The following is a 7,901-nucleotide window of genomic DNA, read 5'->3' as shown; positions in this document are numbered from 1 at the left end:
TTTCTATTTCCGTAGAAATAAGATCCAGGTTTTTTTTTCGAAAAAAAACTGCCACCGCCCTTCCCGTAGCGTCCCAAATATGACCATTTGTATATTTACCATGAATTTTTTAATGGTTTTTCGTTGTTTAAACAATTGTCATTTATAAATCAATTATTTATTCCTTCAAAATCTAAAAAATAATCGTATTTTCTGATTGAAATGTTATTTTTTTCATTGTTTAGAGTAGTACAATTTTTTGAAAACACAATGTAATTATTTAAACGATAAAATATTATTCATTTTCAGAATTTCTAAAAATTGAGCCAGATATGTCCACTTTCTTACAGATTGATATTCTATGCTACTGTTTGTTGAATAATTACATGATTTTGATACATTTCTTCTAATGCTTAACAAATTTCTATTTACTTAAATAATTTTTATTTGCTTGAGCAGTTATTTTTCGATAACTAATAAAATGAAATGAAATAGAGGACATACAATTAAACACGATTTTGTAAGTATTTTTGGAAAAGTAATTATTTAAACAAATTATATTTGTTTAAACCATTAAAAAGTGGTAAATGTATTTTTTCTATATTCCATACAGTCAAAAACATGAATGTATATGCTCTCCTTTATTGCATTTTTTTCGTTATTGAAAAATACTGCTTGAGCAAATAAAGATTGTTTAAAGGAATACTGCAAGCAATGCGTACAAACATACGTAAAAATACATGCAAGCCATGACCAACAATTATATTTTAATCAGAAAATACGACTATTTTTTACATTTTTAGAAATAAATAATTGTTTAAATAATTCTTATTTGTATAAACCATTGCCAATAGTTTAAAAAGTAACGGTATATATTCAAATTGTCGATCAGTAATTATTTGTATGAAAAAGACGGTGGAGATTGCTAAAAGATAACAATAATATAGTTAAAATTTTCATTTTTTTTATTTTTTGGTCATATTAAGGGGTGCAGCGGGTGAGGTAGGGATAGGTTTAAATAAAAGTTATTAATATTGTTTCACATCGTAGACACTCCTCTCAAATCTTTGAAAAATTTAGCACGTTTGGATGAAATCCTGGAGCATCAGTACAATTTTTCGAAAATTGAAAATTTTCCCATGTTAATTAAATGAAATAGTTCAACTTTCACATTATAGTGAGTTAATAATTAGTGTGAAATTTAACAAATGTAAGAGTTTATAATTATTGTTATTTTGTAGAAATTGTTAATGTATTACGTGGTTGGCAGTTTTGCAGTTGGAAGAGTTATTCTTTGGTAAACATCTTATTTGTGAAATTATAAAAATTCTTTAATTCAAATTTTTGTTTAATTATATTTTCTTAATAACTATTGTTAAAGGTTGCAGTATTCTTAAAGAAGTATTTCTCAATTGAATCAAATATTGATGAAAAAACTATTACAATGTAGTAATAAAATTTCTTAACAAATTTATTTAAAGTTGTCAGCAAACATTTCAGGCCCTGGAAAATTACATTGTGATTTAAATGTTAAATTATAAAAAAACTTTTCAGATAAATAATGATTAAATGATTATATAAAGAATGTCCTATTCCTTATCAACAAAAAGCGGATTTTGAAAGGAAAACTTTTTTTTACTTTTAGAGAAAAGATTCACATGATAACAGAAAATTGATCATATATTTCCATGAATTATTTAGCTACAGTGTTAAAATTTAAAGGCACAATTAAAAAATTATACAACTTCATTTTTTAAATTTTAGTTTCCAGAAAACTCAAGAATAAAAACCACTATTATGTGTTGAAATGTTTGAAAGAATTCAATTGTTTTCAAGTAACCTGACCCTAAAGCCAACAATGTACATTGGAAATTTCTACGACATTTTTTTTAGGGTAAATACAATCCCCCCGTGATTATCAACTTATTGTTTCAAATAATATTCTCTTTAAATAATTTTTGAAAATTTCAGTTTTGTCTGGAGTTTTTGACAACTGTAACAATAAAAAACAATAAAAAAATTTTAATCACCTAATTAACATAGTGGGAATTGGGAGCTAATAAAAATTTAATATTTATATTGGAATTGTTAAGAATCTATGTATATTTACTATTATGTTCCCAAACTCGTCAAAATGTCAGGTATATTGTCCACCTAATAGTATTTTTAATTGAGAAATAGGCGAGAAAATAGCCACGAAACAGGCAAGTTGAACCCCAAAGGGATTATCTTCATGGGGGACCCTTCATCGCCCCTTGTCATAGCTTTGGAACGTGCGAAATTTCAGTTACAGTCCATAGTGAGGAAGGCGTGTGCCGGCTTGAAAGTCACAGTGCCACCTCAGGTAGGCACCTGCCTTTTCAAGTGCGAAAATTTCTAGCCCACAGTAATGACGAAATTATACTCATTTCTTATAATTCGGTCGCCACTAACACTTCTGTATGTATTTATAGGTTCTTGAGATTAATCTTTTTCAAAAGGTTAAAAAAGTCAGTGGTGAAAAACAAAAAGCGTTTTCCTGAATAGATTCATGTTCAGGGCAAAACGAATTTTATGCACCGATATTGAATTTTTAAACAGAAAATATGAATTTTCAGCAATACGAAAATAATTTTTAACAAAATAGTTGTATTTTAAAGAAACAGATATACCTCTCTTTAAAAAAATGTCAACACTCTAATATAAATTTTAAACTAGTCAATTTTCAACAAAATTGTTGAATTTTCAACTTAAAAATTAAATTTTCAACTGAAAAGAGCGGCTCCTTAAGAAAATTGTTGAATTTTTAACCACCCATTTGCATTTATATCTAAGAAAGATACTGTTTCTACTTAAAATAGATATATTTTTCAAATATAATACACAAATTAAAAAAAAACAGTTAAATTTTTCGCAAAACAGAATTTAATTTGACTTTTCAACATCAAAGTATGAGTTTTAAACAAAAAGTAATTTTTCTATGGATATACCTAAATGTTGGTCAAAGCAGTTTTATTTTCAACTCAAAGGGTTGATAATTGTTGAATTTTCAACCGAACAGTTACATTTCCACCTAAGAAGGATGCAGTGTCCACTGAAATATGTGCATTTTTAAATTAAAAGAACAAATTTTCAAAACAAAACAAAAACAGTTAGATTATCACCCAAATAAGATTTTAGTTCACATATCTAATACCAAAGTGTGAATTTGAAACAACAAGCGAATGTTCTACGAAATAAGGTAAACCGACCATTACTGGGCACTTACGAAAAGGATGAATTTTAAACAAAGTGCACGAACTTTCACCTAAAGTGTTGAACTTTCAACTGAAAGAGTTACATATTTTTAAATCGAAAATAGAATGGTTTAATTTGCGGTCTAAAATTTTACTTTGTTCAAAAAAAAAAGCGAATTTTTAACCAGTTGAACCTATGAAGAAATTATGAATTTTTAACAAAGTAGTTGAATATTCAATCAAAACGATGGCTGTATAGTCGTAGTTTGATTTTTAAACAAAACTAGGAATTTTCGACAAAAAGTATTATTTTAAGCCGAATAGTCCAATTTTTGCGCAAATTCTTGAATTCGCAAGTTGAAGAACGAAAAGAATTTTTTACGAAAAAGTAAACGTATATGGCCAAATAGATGAATTCGAAAATGAGTTTATAACGTAAAATGTTACAGTTAATATTTCAAACCAAACGATTGTAACTTAAAAAAATTTAATTTACGAAAAAAGACGTATTTTTAAGGAATAATTTAATTTCTGAAACAAGATAGATTCATTTCCCACCAAGTAATTACGTTCCTAATTAAAGGATGAAATTTCATGTAAGATGATTTATTTTCTGTCAAAAACTAGGGAGTTTTATTAAACACATTAATTTTCGAAACATGGAAATTGCAATTTTCATTTCGAAATATGAATATCAAGAAAATTAATTAATTTAAGTTTATGAATTTATAAGTTAAGAAAATTAAGTTTCAGGAAGGAAAAATATCTCCAGCTTATTAGTTACATTTTCAAAGAAAAAGTTAATTCTTTTACCAAGAAAATTAATTTTTCATCAGAAAATATGAATGATTAAAACAATACATAATTATTGGTAAGGAAAAACCTTATTGAATCGACTTCTTCCAGACTATTTATTGTAAAATTTCTTAATTTAATGTCTGGAAAATAACTAATTATTATTGGTAAGGAAAAACCTGATTTAATCGACTTCTTCTGAAAGAAGTCGATTAAATAAGGTTTTTCCTTACCAATCACAATTTTTTGTTTCCCAGACGTTAAATTAAGAAATTTTACATCCCGAAGTTCTTTACATAATAATACATCAATTTCTCAATCAAATCATTTATTTGAAAATTAATATATTTAAAAAAATTTCCAACAAAGCGATTCGATTTTTAAAATAACGGTTGAATCTTCAACTAAACAGTAAACTGCTTAACCAAAAACATACCTCTTCTACCAAGAAAATTGATTTTTGACTATAAAATACGAATTTTAAAGCCAAAAAATGTAATTGTCTGCGAAACAGTAGCTTTATTAACCGAAAATATTATTTTGAAACTAAATCAGTTAATTTTCTGAAAATTGTGAAATTTTCCAGTTAAAACATGAATTTTCGCACAAAATACCAACACAAAAGCGTGCAGTCATTTGGAACCAAACTTCGCAAATTGATAAAACAAAAGTATACGGACTGCGCGGAATGCTACTGCGCACGCTGTGTGCATTCGAATGTTCACTTTCGCTGTATGTGCGCGCCGTTCTACGGTGCAGACAGTTTTCGATACCTAGCTGGCTCACTGAGCTGGCGTCGCTTTTATGACGTGTTATGCGTAGGTGGTGAAATTCGTTTTTTACTACAAATCTTTCGGTGTTAGAGATCACGTTTGAGTGGCGGGCTAGCGGCTGGATGCGTAGGTAATAAAATTCTTTTTGTATTTGAAATCTGTCTAGCGGTTACATTTCGTGTCGATCGTGATTTTTGTATGTAGTGAGTTTTAGAATTTCCACGTTACTGTTCATTCTAAGAAAAAACATGAGTTCAAGAACACCTTGCGCTAAGAAAGTTAATACGTTTTGTCACGTTTGTGGAAAGTATGAAACGGACAAATACCGTCGATCAATTAATGATTCGATAAAAATGTCATAGATACAATTTGTCAAATTGGGAAGATAAAAGTACCAAGACGCAGACTGTTATTCAACCACCTGTTTGGCATGAGCCCAACAATCATGATACTGATTGTTACTTTTGCATATGCAAAACAGGAGGTTTTTCTAAAAAGTATTTGGAGAAGATTGTTTACCCTGATGTGAAAAGTGTTATACCAGCCATGATTGGTATGAGAAATCACTCTGAAAACAAAAGTGACCGATCAACTCACGAATCAATGGATACTGACGATCCTAATGTAACTGAAGATTCTTCTTGGGAAGCTTCAGATGATGAAAGTCCTAAATTTTTTGACCAAGATGGATTAGACGATTTTATATGTGACCTTGATCTTCCAAAAGATAAAGCTGAGCTTTGCGCTGCAAGACTCAAAGAGAGGAAACTATTGTTACCTGGCATTAGAGTAACTGTTTACAGAAATAGAGAATAAATGTTTATCAAGTACTTTTAGATGGACAGTGGGATTAGGTATTGTAATTATGTTGAAGGACTCATTAATTTACATAAAATAAACTTATATACGCCAGAGGATTGGCGTCTTTTCATATATTCGTCTACAGAAAGTCTGAAATCAGTACTATTACATAATGGAAATAAATACGCTGCAATTCCAGTAGGTCACCCAACTACACTGAAAGAATCTTCTGATACTTTCCAATTACTCCTGATAAAAATAAAATACAATGTCCATAATTGGCTTATTTGTGGTGACTTCAAAATGATAAATCTTATAATAGGTTTACAGTCAGGAAATATTCAATACCCTTGTTTTCTTTGCTTTTAGAACAGACGTGCAAGGGATGAACATTGGATAACGGAGAAATGGCCAGACAGATTAGAGTGGACAGTTGGTCAGTATAATTTTTTTTATGAAAGTCTTGTTGACAGAAAGAAAGTATTATTGCCACCACTCCATATAAAACTAGGATTAATGAAGCAATTTGTAAAAGCCCTAAATACCGAAGGAGAATGTTTCTATTATAACAGATCTACATTTCCGAATTTAAGTGATGCCAAAGTTAAGGAAGGTATTTTTATTGGGCCTGATATAAGAAAACTTATAAAAATTGATGATTTTATCAAAACCGTGATATCTTTTGAAAAGGATGCATAGCTGAGTTTCAAAGATGTTGTACAGAAATGTTTAGGGAACAATCGAGATCCAAAGTTTAGAACTATTGTACTCGTATCTAGTATGTTAAAGAATTTTAAAAGATTAGGTTGTTTGATGAGTATGAAATTACATTTTTTCAAATCCCATTTGGATTACTTCCCAGAAAATGTTGGAGCATTCAGTGAAGAAATGGGCGAACGCTTTCATCAAGACTTTCACCAAAAAGAGAAAAATTATCAAGATCGGTGCAATGTAAGAATAATGGCCGACTATTACTGGTCCTTTTAAAGAAATCATAATGACCCTACTAGTCATAAACGAAAGTCTCTTCAACGATCGTTTGACATGAAGCGCGAACGTTTCCATAAGAAAACAAGGAATTAGTTTCACCTTCATTGGACATACAATCGTAAGTTTTGCCTTAACTGGCTGGGCAATCGTAAGTCTTGCCTTGACTGGCTGGACGATTCAAAGTCTTGCCTTGACTGCCTGGGCGATTCAAAGTCTTGCCTTGACTGGCTGGGCAATCTAAAGTCTTTCATTGAAGATAACATTTTCAAGGGACAATGGCATACCATCTCGGCGTTAATGGGTTAATATGCTAAATTGAAAAATCTCAGTTCAAGGTTAGCCCACTTGTAGTGTCGAATTCAATTATTTCACGAAATGTAAACGACTAAATTCGCTACTCCCAGGGTTAGATGGGTTAGCCTGCTTATAATTTGGTAGAGGTGATTTCTGGCTTTTGGTGGATTAGCAGGTAGGTGGGTTAACCCACCTGTGGCATGGAACTTCATTATTCCAAGAAAAATATGCGACTAAACTTATTGTTCCGAGAGTCAGGTGGGCTAGCATGCTTGTGGCTTGTTAGGGGTGGCTTCTACCCCTAGAAAACGGCTTCCGTCGAAGTGAAAAGACACGGATTGCATATTTTTTATTGTTTTATCAATGTGCAAAGTTTGGTTCCAAACGACTGTACGCTTTTTTGTTGGTATTTTGTGCGGGATCCTTTGTTTTTTTTTAAAGCTCTAAATTGTGGCCGCCATATTGGATCTTTTAGGGGCTATAACAAAAAACTGATACCGTCAATGGAAAGGGCACCCTCAAAAACCCCTGAGATAATATTTTGAAGAAATAATATAGTACCGTCAGCAATAGAGAATGCGTTTTAGAAATTTGAACACCTCAGAGTTAATGGATTGAAACGCTAAAATAAAAAATTTCAAATTACAATATTTTGTTGAAAAATAAACATATTCTCATAAATCGAAGTAGGTTTAAAAGGGGAAAATTAGTACTTTCAAATTCCATATTAGCTTTTGTGGTGGACAATTTTCTTGTTCGGTTATATAACCTCAACAACAGCTAAAAAACGCGTTTTTTGCACTTATAGGTTAGGATATCTTGAAAACCTGACGTACAGGAGCAATTTTCAGCTCGGATTTGGATTCAGCGTATGTCTAGAAAATATCAAGCATACGCAAAGGTTTATTTATGACGTTTCTTTTTTGGTTTAAAAGATTTATATTTTTAAATGCTAGTAATGAATATACACTGTGCAATACATGCTGCCCATAATGTAATAAACATGGGGTGTACTTTCAGTCAAATAGGTCTCTTCAAATCCGAAAGCTTTCTC

Source organism: Belonocnema kinseyi, chromosome 5 (assembly GCF_010883055.1).
Source record: "Belonocnema kinseyi isolate 2016_QV_RU_SX_M_011 chromosome 5, B_treatae_v1, whole genome shotgun sequence".
In the NCBI taxonomy this organism is placed as follows: domain Eukaryota; kingdom Metazoa; phylum Arthropoda; class Insecta; order Hymenoptera; family Cynipidae; genus Belonocnema; species Belonocnema kinseyi.
This window is presented reverse-complemented; position numbering follows the sequence as displayed.